Source organism: Aethalodelphis obliquidens, unplaced genomic scaffold (genome assembly GCF_003676395.1).
Source record: "Aethalodelphis obliquidens isolate GAN/ISIS:26980383/991018 unplaced genomic scaffold, ASM367639v1 scaffold6, whole genome shotgun sequence".
In the NCBI taxonomy this organism is placed as follows: Eukaryota; Metazoa; Chordata; class Mammalia; order Artiodactyla; family Delphinidae; genus Aethalodelphis; species Aethalodelphis obliquidens.
Genome location: NW_020837950.1, coordinates 51,836,232 through 51,853,779, shown reverse-complemented (window position 1 = coordinate 51,853,779; position 17,548 = coordinate 51,836,232). Strand labels below are relative to the sequence as shown.

Here is a 17,548-nt window from a genome sequence, read left to right as displayed (position 1 = left end):
ATAGAAGAGCCTGTTATTTGGATTAAATTTTTAAAATACTTTAGAAGTAGTATTTTCAAAATAAAATTCCATTTGAAATTAATTAGTGCAGCTACTTGAACAATTTGAATATATACCTGCTTAAATAGTTGGCATTATTAACTAGCACGATTTCTTCTAACAAAATAAATGTATAATCTTCAAATTGAATTTCCTTTCAGGTCTTGTTCAAAACAAATATTCACATTTCATTGATACTTGTCAAATGACAGATTAATTTCAATCACAACAAAACATTTATGTTTCTTAGGAAATCACCAAGAATAAACAAGATTAAATACTCTTAATATCCATGTTCAATGGTAAGTTGGCATACTCAGATAGTGTAACATATTACTGCCAGCATCTAAAATGTATCCTGCTATTGTGTAATTTACTCGTATCCCAAATGACTGGATGTTGGAATACCACTAATAAATATGTCAGTATGTGTAGAAGTCTATCTTTCTGGAGCATGCTTAGAAAGTTTATTAAGAATTTTGTGCTGTTTCCAATAAAATGTCAGCCACGAACATTTATTTATTTGGATTTCTGAACACTAAGAATATATTCAATAGGTTCTTTTCCTGGCATTTTGTGGGTCCTTTTATAACAAAAAAAAGTGTGGTAAAACATATATATGCACACAAAAAATGTAAATATGACCTAATTATGGTCAATAAGAAATTCCTTTTGGTAATAAAGTAGAATCTTATATTCCCTATCCTCCCATTTTTTTTCACCCCCATCCACTTGTTCCTCACCAGCCCATAATGGTATGCAATGAAGTGTGCTATCACGAGTTCCTCTAAATAGTTTGGTTTTTCACTTGACTGAAAAACTGAAAAAACAATCCTTCTGAAAACAGAAACATAAGACAATAAAAGGAAATACAAAGTATATACATCAAGAAGGAAGAAATAAAATTGTCTTTGTTCTCAGGTGGCATGATTATCTATGTGTAAAATTCCAAAGAATCAACAAGAGCAACCAAAAAAATTTTTTTTAGTAACTAATAAGTGATTACAGAAAGGTGACAGGATACAGGGGCATTGTGCAAGTCTATTGCTTTCCTATATACCAGCAATTAACAATTTTAAATTTAAAATTAAAAACATCATTCCATTTACAATAGAACCAAAGCAAACCAAACCAAAACCAAAAATCCCAAAAAGATGTATAATGCAGAAAACTATAAAACTCAATGAAAGGAATCAAATAAAATTTAAATAAGTGGAAAAACATACCACGTTCTTGGACCAGAAGATACAACATAGTAAAGATGTCAATTTCCCCCAATAAAGGTGACATTAACAGAACCACAACAAAAAACCTTAACATAATCATTTTTTTTCTACTGGACAGAAAATTAGCCATCTTAGACTTTTTCAATCATAGTACTTCTTTTAGACACTTTATTTTTGTATTTAGAAATGTGGTTTATATTTTCTCTACAGGACAAGGAGGAATTCTATGTGTGTGTGTACGTGTTGTGTGTGTGTGTGTGTGTGTGTGTGTGTGTGTTCATATATAGCTCTCTAACATAAAACCTTAGGTAGAAAAAAATTTCTCTCTTTAACCTATGGTGGGACTTTTCTTATTAGTCTAAGAAAAACTTTTGAACACTAATTTAATTTTCTTTTTAACACTGTCCATCATTCCATACATGCAACCTTACTTTCTGCAGGATTATTTATTGCTGCTCCAACTTTTCTCCTTATGCAGATAAATGGCATAAGTTTCCCCCACTCCCTGTTCTGGGGTCTTCATATGCAGTGTCTATGGCAGCTGTGACTTCCTCAGTTAACTGAAGAGCCTCGAAAAAGAGGGAAAGTGCAGCAAGCCCTTAGTGTGGTCATAATACAAAGACTATGATAAGGATATTTTAGAGAGCATATTTATTTTAAGTCAAGCTTCCAGGTTCAATCTCAACAGTGTCAGACACTTTTTTTTTTTTTTTTGCGGTACGCGGGCCTCTCACTGTTGTGGCCTCTCCCATTGCGGAGCACAGGCTCCGGACGTGCAGGCTCAGCGGCCATGGCTCATGGGCCCAGCCACTCCGCAGCATGCGGGATCTTCCCGGACCGGGGCACGAACCCATGTCCCCTGCATCGGCAGGCGGACTCCCAACCACTGCGCCACCAGGGAAGCCCCAGACACTTTTAACAATAAAGAATATCTTGATATTTTCTTCTTGGGTACATAGTGTCATCTGTCATCATGGGAATCTAGTGATTTCAAAAGTAGGTGCTGCAAAGCAGAGGCTGAAATGTTCTGTCTCAAAGAAATCTCAGTGAAAAGAAGTAAAGATCAAGTAGTTACAAACTAAAATGAAATCCTCTTGTAATATTTAAGATAAATGGATATATATATATATATATATATATATATATATATATATATCAATGAAGTCTGGGGTTTCAGAAGATGGAGCAATAGAACAGGACTCAAGCACCCCATTCTTCCAATACTTTTCTCCCTAGTGTTGTTATACAAAGAAATCATATAAGATTCTAAATTTAGCAGATTAAGAGCTGAGGTTACAGGTTCAAACGCCATGAACAGAGAATCACTAATAAAAGAAAGATAAAAAGAAAGGAATTCCATTCAGCTAATAGATATGAAGCTGAGTAAAACTGTCCCTCAAGCACAGGTAGAGCAGTGGAGTTTGCACATGATTCCTTGAGTGCTCTGTGGAAGAGCAGCTGGGCTACATTCTCATTCTCTCTGAAGCTCTGCTTCCAGGCTAGTGCCATGTGGATTGTGTATTAGGTACGGTTTTGTCTGGAACACTGCCAGCTGTCATTGCCCAGAAAATTCATGAGTCTTTATTGTAGAATTCTGTGGATAGAATTCTTTAAGGAACTGAGAATGATTTTTTAAATTATTTCTGAATAAACAACTATGTAATAGGAATACATTGGTGCCAGCAGACCAGTTTTTGTTATTTGTTTGGTTTGGTTTAGTGTGTTCAACCATCCTATTTTGGGAATTATATAGTAAGTATTTAATAGGACTGCATTCCATTGATAATTGAAAAATATTCCAGATTAGCAACATCAGTTGCAAAAGACATATGTGTTCATAGTCTGGAAAGTGATAGAGCCAAATGGCATTGATTCTGGCGTGTTGTACAATAGCCCACAACGATCTGTTAAGGACCTGATGCAGAGATCAATACACGACTTGCCTGGGGCAGTCCAAGGCTTTCCCTCCATTTAGACATAGGGTGGCTAGATTGCTGATGTTATTCAATTGTTATTATTGTTATTAAAGAATAATCAAGGTCTTTTTGGAAGCTTTATTTTATAACATAGTGTGCAAAGAGTTTCCTTCAAAGAATTTTTGCTGATCAACTTTGTTTTTTAGTTTGTTGTTTCAGCTCTTGCAATTCTATTATAAACAGTTCTAGGGTTGTGTCCTTTGAGACTCCCAGCTGAGTCTAATAATGGGCATGTACTGACTGGTTTAAAATCTAGCAGTAGTAAATGTGACAGTTCTTAAAACATCAATAAATATTTATGACATATTATTTCAATGCAGTTAGAAAAGTGTGCTATGACCTTTCCTTTGAAAAGCTGCTTATTGGTTGCTTTAAACAACTTTTATAGATTTTGAGATTGTTTCAAATGTATCTATGTTTGTTGATGGAAAATTTTCTTCATGACTGCACATAAAACTATCAATTCTCTATTTCAATTCCAAAATAAGTTTTTGACTCCTAAAAATTGATCAGCTAAAATAATTTTATGTTTACCATTGTGACAACCTGAAACATAAATAGTTTTTCATCAATTAAAAAACTTCTCATAAAACAGAATTTTTTGTTCTGAATAAAAGAAAAAATAAAAGCTTAATGTAAGTGGGTAAAAGTGGTGCTCACTTCATGGTATGATGTGAGAGCTTAATGAGTTTTATTTTGCCCTCTGCTCTAAGTGGGGGTTAGCAACATGACTCTTAAGAGTGTAGCATATGATAACTCTTGAAGTCCCTTCCCTAATTATCTGTTCTTTAAGACACTTTCTCTCCTGTTGCTACTTCCAGTGTTTAAATCATGAGATTAGATCAAATCATCATGTAAGAATAAATGTTTGTGAGAAAAGATAGTGTTGTGGTACATAGGCAAAATAAATTGCTAGAAGACACATTGGTTAACTTAACATGTAATATGAAAAAGTAAATCAGCAGTTTGTATGTTAATAAATGATAATCAAAGGAAAAATGAAGCTGTCCACTATGTAGAAAATTATGTCATGAGTGAATCACCTGTTTAATATTTATTATACCTCCAATGTTCATTAACAATACTATAACCCCTAGAGTTAAGAAATTGTAACATAAGTACACAGAAAGCATTTTTTCTTTCTGGTGGAGGGCAGGCACAGATAATTAAATAGGTAACTAGCTAAATCATCTTTTTTTTTTCTTCCTTCCCTTTCTTCTTTTCTTCATTCCTCCTTCCTTTCCTCCCTCTCTCTCTTCCTTCCTTCCTTTCTTCCTTCCTTCCTCCCTCCCTCCCTCCCTTCCTTCCTTCCTTCCTTCCTTTCTCTCTCTCTTTCTTTTACTTTCACTACACATTAATGATCCTCATAGTATATTTAAAAATTTTATATCTGAACCACAACAACAAATCCAATTGTAGCAATTTGGAGTGGCAATCAAAAGCAGAGATAATGAAGGTCCTTCTCTTTACCATTCATGATTCCAAGCGATTATATTTACACCAAGTTACCTGTAAGGTAGTATATTTTTCTTTTTCATGTTTGTTTATTTCTGTCACATTTCTGGATCTCTCTTCACAGACTTATTTTATAGTTTGGGGTACCCTATTGATCTCAGTGAAAAGTTATGTAGATCTTGAAATTATTGTATGAGGTGTTTTATTCAAAACGTCAAAGACCATTAAGCACAGACCATGGATATGGCAATTTCAACATTAACTTACTACTCCAAATCTAGTCAGGTTGACAGTGAATAAAACTTGTTATCTTGGGGGAATAAGTAGTAAGAAATTAGTTGGTGATATGTACCCTGTTCCTAGTGACAGACAGCAGAAAGCTAAAGAACATTTTGTGAAGACTGAAAGAGATATAAAGATATAAGACAATTGATAAAAATGTCTGCCTCACGTAAGTCAAAAGTTAAGTGGGCATGGAAATATGTTGACTTTTATCAGGGAATGCTAACTCAAATTTTGGGTAGAATTTGAATGCATAAATATATGTAATTATATATAATATTTATTATAAAATTATGAATACATAAATATATAATTATATTACATATAATTATATAAAGGTATATAAATATATAGAGAGTCAAATATATATTCAAATAATTTAGTCACTGGAAAATAAAATGCTGTAAATATTGCAAAAGTTATAAAATACTACCCGCTGGGTTGCTAGATTCAGGAACTGGATTTTTTATATTAATATTACTGATTTAGTAAGGCTGGGATTATTTATAAAGTAATTATTTACTTTGGGGTGTCAAAGCAAAATTGCTTTAGACAGACATGAAAACCGTTATTCAAGGCTATTGCAACAGAAGAGAGATGTCAGAACTCAGCCTGAGCTCTACTCCACTGAAACAAAAGACAGTAGTTTTTTTGGGGCTGGAGGGAGGAGGAGACCTCAGACCATCGGTGTTTGCTGACTGACTTTTTCCAAAGGAAAAACAAAATTTCTCTTACCTTCATGACAGCAGGTAATTTTACAATTTGGAGCAAGGTGCCCACTGAAGTTAAGCTCCTACTTTCCCACAGAAACTGGGACAGAGGGAGCACTACCATTCTTGATGGTTATATCTCAAAGAAATGGCTTCTGGGTCCTTGAGAAAGACAGTGCTGGGATGTAAAACTAACAAGAGACTTCTTTTTTTTTTTTGCGGTACGCGGGCCTCTCACTGTTGTGGCCTCTCCCGTTGCGGAGCACAGGCTCTGGACCCGCAGGCTCAGCGGCCAAGGCTCACGGGCCCAGCTGCTCCGTGGCATGTGGGATCTTTCCGGACCGGGGCACGAACCCACGTCCCCTGCATTGGCAGGCGGACTCTCAATCACTACGCCACCAGGGAAGCCCAAGACTTCTTAAAAACTTACATCTCAAGAGGACAGGGAAGAAGTTTATAGTTACAAGTGTTCCAAAGTATCAATAAATGCTCTAAGAAAAGGGAGGTCAGGAGCCTAGTATCAGGAAGAAATTTGTCTTATATTTAGTCAAACTGAGGGCAGTACTAAGGCAACCGTAGTCAGTGGTTTGGTTAAGGAACAGAATTTTCTGTTTAGGCAAATATAGTAATTGATTTAGTATGCAGACTATCCACTGAAAATTAAAATTTCAATACAAATATTATAGAGTAAAATTTCTAATACATAATTTAATATATGGGCTAAAGTATTTAGAAGAGTCTTTGGAGTTTTTCATGGTCTTGGAGTTATAAAGTAACACAAACAGCAAAATGTTGCTAAGTACTGTGTGATATCTAACCTTGATACTACCAAATCATAGAACTGCCAGCTTTCCAGGGAAAGGAATTATTCAAATGTAATTTCTGCCTCTAATATAGATAGTGTAAATGAGAAGAATCATGAATTCTTATTAGAATGAAAGTCCATTCTTCTAAGCTATAATTTTGGGAAGAGATAATCCTGTTTTATATATTATATGTATAATTATATATACTATTATATATAATAATAGTATAATTGTTATATAATAATTATATAATAATAGTATAATTATATATACTATTATATAAAGCATGTCACATATTATGCTGCAACAAAATACATATTAAATCTGTGGATATACTTTGGAAGCAGAAAGAAGAGCAAAAGTATCAAAGAAGGTACTCTTTTTATTGTGATGTGATAGAATTGTTAACAGTAATCAGTTTCTCTGAGCTAAATTCCTATTCTTTCCATAAATTGTTGAGTTGAAAGGCCTTTAAAAATAACTTTTCTTAGACTTCCTTCTATGTTGCCTAGTTTGGAGGGACAGTTCTGTTTAGGAAACTTCAAATTCAAGACACACTACTTTCACCTTCCTGATGATATTAGGGGCTTGTTAACAGAAATATTGGCAATTTAAATTTAAGGTTATCTCACTAAGGTTCTATGTGTTCTCTCTTCAATTACTGATAATATAGAATCAAATAATTTTGTAAAAGGCATTTCTGAACTAAATAGAGGAGCTGAAATGAAGCTCTCCAAAACTTGCCTGCCCACGTTCACAGCTTGATCAAATTGAAAGTATAATAGGGTCTTTAAAAAGCAAAAGACTTCTGGTTTCTGCCTGGAATGTAAAATCACAAACTTTAAACCCATCAGAGAGCTGATGTCACAGAGCAACAAACTAACCTGAAATTTAAGGAAAAACAAGTGCTTACAGGGTAAAGAGACTATGAATACTTGTTTATCTGGTGTAGATGCCTCTGGAGACAAGAAGAATTGAACAGAAATTGTTAAGGAACAGATAAAGGACAAATATGGGCTAACAAGAAAATGTAGAAGCTCGGGGTTGTAGATACAAGGGGATTTTTCATATAGTTTGCAGGCCTCTCTCCACAAATCAGACAAAGCCTTTATTAAAACAGCACTGTGAAACGTGAGAAAGATTCCCTTGTTGTGAAGGCCTGGGAAACAGAATCTGCCCAGATCCATTCCTTCAATCTCTCTTATTGAACAAAAACCTTAAACTACTAGGAGAGGACAGGAAACATTGCTGCCTTTAGGCAATGGTGAAAATCCATTGCAGTTAAGGAAAAGGAGAAGAAAAAAAACTGTCTACTACTAGACAGGGCAGGAATACATGCTTGGCCCATAACTAAGCTGGGAAGGAGAAAGACTTCTAAGAATTCCCTACAAGAACACAGTAACTGCCTAAGACAGAGGCTGAATCACAACATGAGAACACTTTCCACAGTCACCACAAAGCTAATAAATATTGAGAATAAAGTAACAGTGAAATATTGGTGGAAGACAATAGAGGCCCATTTTGAGGCCCATCAGCACAAACTGAGGGTTAAACAAAGACAGCAGTGGTAACCTTATCCATTTCAGGGATAAGAAAATTGAAGTCCACAGTGGAAACTGACTTGCTCAAATTGAAAATGGGTTTGACATTCTTTGAATAATAAGTGATTAAACTATAATTATTATTCAAATTGTTAGAAACAGCAGACAAGGACAACGTATACAAATATTTGGTAGCAACAGAAAGCACTAGAAAGATACTTTAGAGATAGAATGTGATGTAACATTATACTTTCCATTTTGGAGAAGTAAAAACTGGAAGAATATAAGAATCGTATTTGAAGTATCAATATTACACTAAGAGTTAGAGTGTGGATTCTACAATGTAGAAAAAATTTGACAAACGAACCAGAGTTCATCCCTCACTGGCCCTCCTCAACTTTGGTCACCCCCTTTTATCTAGCTGTTAATATATTTAAATTGTGTTATATTAATATAATCTCAAAATTATGCTATTTTAGAGCTGTTAGAAAGCTTTAACTATAAATTTAGGCCAATGCATTAGTCAGAGTTCTCCAGAAAAATAGAACGAATAGGATACATTCAGATCCTCAAGGTATTGGGTGAAGCCAATTCACATTGGAGAGGGCAATTTGCACTACTCAGTCTGCTGATTCAAATGCTAATCTCATCCGGAAACATCCTCATAGAGAAACCCAGAAAAAAATGTTTAGCCAAACATCTGGGCACCCTGTGTCTTGGTCAAGCTGACACAAAGTTGCCATCATAAGTTCACTCCTTGTAAACTTGGTACTCATATGCATCTCCTTAAACCGTAATTAATCTCCAAATAAAGACAGTAACACAGTCATAACTCTGCCTCACATGATACAATTGTGTACAAACAAAGCCCTTCCCCAGAAGAGGAGGTAAAGTCCTTGAGTGATGTTTACTCTTTTCCTTGATATCCCATACCTCAAATAATATGATATAAAATTAACAATACTTTTAATACTATAATATAAATTCAATACATCTTATTTTACATAAGAGAATAAAGGAGGAAAGAAAACAAAGATATTTGCTCATACACATATTCATAGAAAATAAGGAGAAAATACTCTTGGCACTTACAGTCCTCATTTCTGTAACTGATCATGTGATTATAGTGGGTATTTATGACTACTTTATTCCACTACCCATTCTGTGTTCCCTTTACCTTCAGCAGGCACCTCAGCTGGTCATGGTTTCTTACCTGACAGGGTGACTCCAAACTTCATTTTTGAGGGGTCTGTGACATTAGTAGTCTTGCCTAGATTAGGTTGATGTAGTTTTGTACTGACCTTAATGATAGGGCATGATAATACTAAAAGTCACTCTAAGGAATCTCCTGTAGTCCAGACTATTATCTTACCTTCATTTTGGAGTAGTAGTTCAATTTCCCCTTGGTAGACAGGATTAATCACTCAACCAGCATAAAAACTCCCTTCTTTGCCTGTTGAGTCAGAGACATGAGAACCCCAAATTAGCTGGGTGGCAGTCTTAACTTCCAGTTCTGTGGAATCAAGCATAAGGACATGGGAATGGGAAGCAAAAATCTTGCTCGTTGTTAATTAGGAGTAATAGTGAGTGGTGACAATCCTTCCACTCCTTGATTCCTGGACCTGTGCATCTTGGCTATGGGAGAAACAGGACCATATATTGGATGCTGTTTCAGAGTATACTCAGCCTTCTTGAGAAGCTTGCTCGAGCCCTGCAAGTTATTGCCACCTAGCTGGTATTGTAACTGAATCTTCAAAAGGCCATTCCACTGCTCTATCTATTAAGCCAGTCATTTCAGGATAGTGGAGAACATAGTAAGACTAGTGAATTCCATGTGTATGGGCCCACCGATGCAATTCATTTGCTGTGAAGTGAATTCCTTAATCAGAAACAATGCTATGTAGAATACCGTAATGATGGATAAGGCATTCTCTAGGTCCATGGATGACAGTTTTGGCAGCAGCATTGCATGCAGGGAAGCCAAATCCATATCCAGAGTGTATTTATTCCAGTAAGAACAAAATTCTACCACTTCCATGATGGAATTGGTCAAATTTAATCAACCTGCTATCAGGTACCTGGCTGCTCACCCTGGGGAAGAATGCCATATACTCCGTATTCAGAGCAGTGCCAGAAAATCAGTAGTGGTCTCTGTTTCTGACAGATTGGACATTCAGCATTAGCTGTAGCCAGATTAGCCTTGATGAGATTAGCCTTGGAAGTCCATATCGCCGAGTCCACATATAACCTCCACCCCTGCCACTATGGCCCTTTGTTCATGAGCCCTTTGGGCAATGACAGGGGTGGCTAGGGAAAGAAGCTGACTGATATCCACCAAAGAGGTCATCCTATCTACTTGATTATTAAAATCCTCCTCTGCTGAGGTCAACCTTTGGTGACCACTCACATGGGATACAAACATGTTCATGGTTTTTTCCCATTCAGAGAGAGGTCTATAAACATACTTCTTCTCCATATTCCTTTTCACCAGTTGTCCAATCATGTCCCGTTCAAGTCCCTGACCATTCAACCAAACCACGAATCTCAGCCTATGAATCAAGTACTGAGTTAGCCTGACCTGGTATTCACAAGTTGTAGTTGTCTTTGTTTTTTGTCTTGCTTTCTTCATCTGTAAGAATAGTTTATAGTCTTTCTCCCTTTCTGAATTTTGTTTCTTGGCTTCTAAATATGGTTTCAATTTATCCATTTTAATAACATTTACATTACCACTTCATGATGATACTTATAGTCTTCATCACCAAATGATAATAGCAGAATGATTTTGAAGAACATTCCTTTATTCTATACTGTTTGGGCAAAGTGTCAATGTGAGCTCTTAGAAGTGAAAACTTTTCATACTAAGAGTCTGCTTTGTTATGCAGATATGTGTTTAGGGTATATAATATTTCTAAATGTATTTTTATTATTTAAGTACTACAACTCACATTATAAAGGAGAAAGAGGCAAAGAAGAATGAAGAAGGAGAGGAGAGTGAGGAGGCTGAGGGAATGGAAAGGGAAGGCAGGATGAGAAAGGAAGAGAAGGAGGGGAGAGACTGCAGTAGAAGGAAGATCAGTTGGTCTTCACTCAGTATTATGTAATTGCAAAGTTCCCTCAAATTGAGGCTCTGTATGTCCAAGTGAGATGACTTAGCAAGAAAATTTAGCAGACTGTTCCATTGGAAATATTGTCTTTTTAAAATTACTACCTGATACTGTGTTTTACATGTGTCACAATAAATTATGCTTTATATGATGGGGTGAACAAACAATTACCAGAAAGTTAATTCATGTTTTAGGGATTTTTCTAAAGTATAATATTAAAAAAGAAAGGAGAAGATATTTTAAAATAAGCATTTCAGTAAACATGTATTCAACCATTTCTTCTGCTAGTACAGGGAAATATTAGTTTTTTCTATCTTCCCTAGTCACAAGAAATTAAATTTTTGAAAATGATTAAAGTGTATATTGTAAAAATTATATTGATATATGTTCCAAGATACTGCTGTGCCACGAGTTCAGTGGATAAGGGGGAAAAAAGGAATTTTATAAATAGTTACCTTGAACAGTATTTTAATTTCTAGTGACTTTGCAGTTAAGGGCTGACACCAGCAAATGTAGAACCATTTTATTTAAACATAGGTGAAAAATTATAAAAGAACTAGTTGATTTGATAAATTGATCATAATGACAAATTACTCAAAATGACAATTTGATCAAAAGTAAACACTTCTAGGTACAGGCTTCCAATTATTTATAATTTTTGTATCACAGGGGTAATTTTGCAAATTTCATGCAACTTGAAGAATTTTTCATCCTTTTATCAGAATTTTTTTTTGTAAACTCTGGGAGAGGGGCTTTTAAACTCTATGTTTCTTAGCATTTGGTTCATTTTTCTATATCTAAACTTGTCACTGAGATTGAACATGCTTCTTTCTATAGCTTCAATCTTGAAAGCAAAAATTGTTTTAAATTGTAGCAATAAAATGAAATAGTGTAAGAAATTATACTTAAAATGGTACTCGAAAAAGCTCCTTAATTGTAGGATAAAAATGCATAGGAAATGCTATATTTTTAAATAGGTAATATTATCATAGTTAATGGAATATAAATTTTATCTTAAAAATAAAGAGACTTAAGAAAATGTAATTTTTTTCTTAAATAGTTCTTATATTTTAAATGACCCTGGGAACTAATGCATGGAAAATAATATTTGAAGAACAATTTCCAAACAATTTTTGTCAGTTAATTTGTTTTCAGGCAGTTCTCTAAGTGAGAGAAATAAAATATTAAAAGTCTACATAAAAACAGTAGAGGAAATATAATTCACTGACTATTAAACAGAATCAGTAAGAAAAGGAGACAAAATGCTTAACCATTGCAAAACCACACATAAGGTGGATAAAATTAATATGTGAAAATAATCAGTGACAGGAAATATATTTATAATTTCAGGCAGTTTGTCTTTGACCTTGTATTGACTAGACTCAAATGAACTTTGCTGCTTCTCTGGAAATATCAGGATCCTATTATTATCCATAAAAAAGAAAGAGGATGCATTTAAATGTCCATAAGATAAGTTGCCAAATTTTGATATGTGAACATAAAGCAAAACATATCCTTTATTTATGACTTACAAGTTATTGTATACATTTTAAGACATCTTGATCTGATAAAATTAAATCCTTGAAAATACATCATGTCTTCTGATCCCAGTGATTAAGCTTATCTCACATTGATTCTTCAATTATTTTGCCTGGTAGCTGGTACAATATCAGAAGCTCCCATTATACATCTTTGTATATTTCATTCTTTATAGTTTTTGGTTGCTGACAACACATGATAGAGCATGCTCAAAATAAACAAAAGACACACTAACATTTTCAAAGAATGCTCCTTTATTAAATGTTATTAATTTTTTCTATTTTATAGAACCTGAAGTGATTAGTTGATATTAGAAAGTTTTATGGGAAAATGGGCTTCCTTTTAAATATTAGAATCATTTAAAAATATCTCTATTTAAATGAGGTTCAGAAATTAACTGTTGATTAATGAGACTTATCTCCTATTCATAAAAAATATATTACTTGGAATACAGACATGAATCTCCTTTATTTTTGTAACAATAATCTACTTTTTTATAACTCATGCAAGTCATTCCAAAATATCCACTCAGGATACATGACACACAGAAAGGCAGATTTCTTTTGTGTGTGTGTGTGCATATGTGTGCGTGTGTGTGTTTTCCTTTTGATTTACTCTGATAAGCCAAAACAACAATAACCTATACCTAGTCTAAGGAACCTTAAGGGAAATGGGAATGTATCTGGTCAGTGAGTCTTGGCATAATGTTCCTATATTATATAGAGAGAATGTTTTTACCTCCTTAGAGTCTAGCTAATTCCTCCTTTTCCTTCACGTTTTGCTCATGAAAATTATATGTAAATTTATGGAGATCAGAAAACTCTTCTTTCTTAAGTAGATCCCTCTTGCAATCAATTTGTGACTATTGTCTTTGGGTTTTTGTAAGAGTCTATTTTGAAAAACTCTGTCTGGAAAGACAAAGCTCAATGATCTCTCCTTTCTCTTTGTTGACGTCTACCCTCATTGAGCCTCAGATGCAGGGCTCTAAGGAAGCAGTACTTAACCCACCCCCCCCAAAAAAAAAGTGAAAAGGAAAAGAAAAATTATATAAGTTACTATTTTAAAATATAAACTGTCTTAGTCTGTTTGGGCTAGTATTACAAACTGGATGGCTTATAACCAACAATAATTTATTTTTCACTGTTCTGGAGGCTGGGAAGTTCAAGATCAAAGCACCAGCACATTCAGCGTCAGGTGAGAGCCCACTTCCTGGTAGGGCACCTTCTTGTGTCCTCACATGGCAGAAGGGGTGAGCTAGCTCTCTGAAATCTCATTCATAAGGGCACTAATCCCAATCATGAAGGTTCTGCCCTCATGACCTAATTAACATAACAAAGTCTCCACCTCCTAATACCATCACTTTGGTGGTTAGTATTTCAACATAAATTAATTTGTAGGGAGACACAAGCGTTCAGGTCATAGAATAAACCTATTTCACATCACAAAGAGACCTACCAATATTAGATCCAATAAGTGGGGTTATCATCTTGGCAGGAATAGTTACCTTTTAAAGGAATGACATAAGTTCCTGATTCTCTTCCTTGTTAAAAACCCAAACTATGACTGTACTTTAAAGACTAGGGTATAAGAGTCTTTAAAGGACTGAAAAATTTCCACTGTTAGCACCACCTTTCTCAACTTCTCTGGAACTTAAGAAGTTGTTTCTTTGTTGTTTCCCAGCTGTTTCCTTCCTCCTACATTGATAAAGATGAATTTCCCAAGGGCTGTGAACTGGAATAATAATTTCACCCACTCCTAAGACACTTTTGACCAACTATTTCTCAAAATACCAATTAAGGCTCTTGTTAATGCCACCTTTCTGTAAGGAAGAAACTTTGTTCACAACTTCTAACACAGTGATATTGACAGAGAAGGCTCAACTGTTTGAGTTTCTCTCAAAAAGACTTCCTTCCACACTAAAATGCATCTTGCAGCTGAAGTACAAGTAATTTATTGACATTCCCACCAACTAAATAAATTTGTTAGAACTATCACTAGGATTACCTATTTCTTGAAGAAAACAATATACATTGCAATTTAAAAATAATATTGTAAAAGCATGGGTTTAGATAACTTAATTTTGGGATCATTTAAAAATATCAATTCCCCTTAAATCATGATTTTCTGATATTGTAGGGCAAGCTTTGGTGTTAAGAATACAAATACACATACTCAAACTTGATCCTTGATGACTGGTATAACTTTGTTTATATTTCAGTCAATATGGGGTGATTTATGGTCATGCTAATTATGTTATATGAAAGCAGGAGCATTAATTGGGAAGGAGAGGAATGCCACCAATCAGAACAGTGACATTTGAAAAGATTCTGATGGTGCAAGGTTAAGGAAGAGAATAAGAAATATATTTTACATAGTGCTGCGATAATGCATTTATTGATATCTATGAGCGTGGCCCAGAGAAAGAAAACTGATTTCCAGTGTATTTAAGTTGGAAAGGAGTTGCTATGCTACTTGGACTTAGAATCAAGGATATGGCACTCAAAGTATGTCTGGCAAAAATACTGCATGGAGCCTGAGGCAATCCTGGATTAGGGAATTATACTTTACTTAGGGCAAAGTCATGTTATACTCCCTTGGCACGCTAAGAGTCTCTGATATCACTAAGCCAAGAAAAAATAAGGTTAAAATACTTAATCACTAAGGGAGATGTGCACATAATTTTGAACTCAAGCAGGTACTAACAGCACAAGCAAGTTACATGACCAGATGTTTCAACTCCCAGTACATTCCTGCTACACAGTCAACAGCTCCTTAAGCCATCCCTATAGCATCAGAGGCACTTCACTATCACACATTTATTGGAAAATGCAAATGAAGCTTAGACCTTGAATGTTCAAATTCTAAGAGCTTTCTCTGTCTGTAGAAATAGCCCTTCTTCCTCTGTCAGGTGGGTAGTTTCCTCTTAGCTGACTTTGCTCTTCTGGAGTAGTTTTCATGCATGAGACTGCTCTTAAGAACCCACCTCCACCTCTACTCATCGCTTCTAAACTCAAAGAAAGGCCCTGTGTACTCTAAGAGGTCAAGTGCAAAGTCTGGCCTGTGGAGAGGTACCATACAGACCTAAATAATTCCAAGATGTTGGCAGTTTACGTAGCAAAGCCTAGACAGCATGTGTGGAAAAGGCCCCTAGGAGCTGGATCAGGGTGGAATAGAAATGTTGAATTGGGAAAAGCTTGTTTGCTATGTATCCATGATACACTAAGCAGAAACTCTCTATTCAGTGTGTCAGCTTAAGCAAGTTGAGAGGGTCCCTTTCAGTTTGTTTGGTTGAATGAAATCTGGATGTAAAGATAGCTGACACAATAAAAATGAAATACCAGAACTTATTTTTAAATAAAATCTGCAAAGGAAGATAACTAAAGATACAGATAGATGGAAATATCAGAATTGATTTCTTATGTAAGAGCTTCTCACATATACACTTACTATGGACACCGGCATACTAGCAAAACTGCAAAAAATACATTAGTGAGGGGAATACTAACACCCCTGAGAGCTCTGTGAGAATATCATCATAATGACAAAATGACTGTGAGAATTGCTGTAATTAAACTGGGCTTCCTGAATTCACTGAGTGCAGGATCCTGGGATTGTGTTGGTCAAGTGGTGGCACTTAAATGACAGAGTCAGGTGAGCATATTTATCATAATTGAAAAATATTCAGTCATGATCGGAATGTTTTTATCCTCGGAGATCTTTGTCATTAGCTTATATATTATAGTATCTAAAGAACTGAAATAGATGGGTATTATACTAAAATGTTACTGGGCTTGTATAAGTGGAAAAGTTCTAGGTCTCTTGAACAAAAGTTTGAATTTTTTAATCGTAATAAAGATTGCTCCTCAAAAAATTCCTAGATATGAGACAGTTCACAAACACAAAGCCTTCTGAATAAAAGAGGAACCCCTTTCTGTTGAGAAAATGTTCTGCTACCCAGTCAAAATTTATACTGTAAGTCTTTCTCCTAGCCTTTTCTAAAGGAACTTGAAGTTATTTACCAGGGTGTCTTAGCAATGAAGATGGTAAAATAATGAAAATTTTTATTGATTACTTCACACTAGCCCTCACATGACATTAATTCTACAGAATCGAAATGTCACAATAGTTAACCACTCCCATAGGCATTTTATATGGTCAAGGAATTAAATGGAGCTTTGTCTTGATTCTATCACTCTATTAGTACAATAAGTCTTCCTCAGGGCATTACAGAGATTCATGCTACCATCAAGCACTTTAAAGATTCAGGGGTGGTCATGACTATCACATCCACATTTAATGTATATTTGGCTTGTGTAGAAAGAAGACTGGTCTTGAGAGATGGCTATGAGCTATTATAATTTATTCATATGGTGACTCCAGTTACAGCTACAGTTCTAGAAAGCAATTCAACAAAGACCCTCACATACTGGTATTCAACTATGGAACTGGTAAGTGGTTTCTCTTTACATGAAGCCCTACCAGAAGTCATTTACTTTTACTTGGCAAACAGCAGAACATCTCCACAGTCGGTTTTGATCTACGCCAAGTAAAGGCCTACAAAGATCTCAACCATTCTGATGTTCCACAGAACATCACACTAGCACTTCACAGAGCATCAGTCTTGCCTATAATACTGATGACATTAAGATAATTGGACTTGACGAGTAAAACCTTGCAAATATTTTAAATGCCTTATCATGACTAGAAAGTAGAAGATAAATGCCAGAAAATTCAGAGGACTGTTACCTCGGTGAAGCTTCTGGGGTTCCAGGAGTCTAGAGCATGATGAGACACAATAAGCTGGTGCAAAATTTTGGTGAAAATGTTTAGATGTTGATGGCAAAAATACACTACATTTGAGTGTACTACT

At 35.1% G+C, this 17,548-nt stretch overlaps 1 pseudogene; it reads right to left on the bottom strand.

Moving 5' to 3' along the window:
- Positions 1-9,123: 9,123 nt before the first annotated feature.
- On the bottom strand, positions 9,124-16,140 carry LOC113619267 (uncharacterized; annotated as a pseudogene).
- Between the last annotated feature and the right edge of the window lie 1,408 nt (positions 16,141-17,548).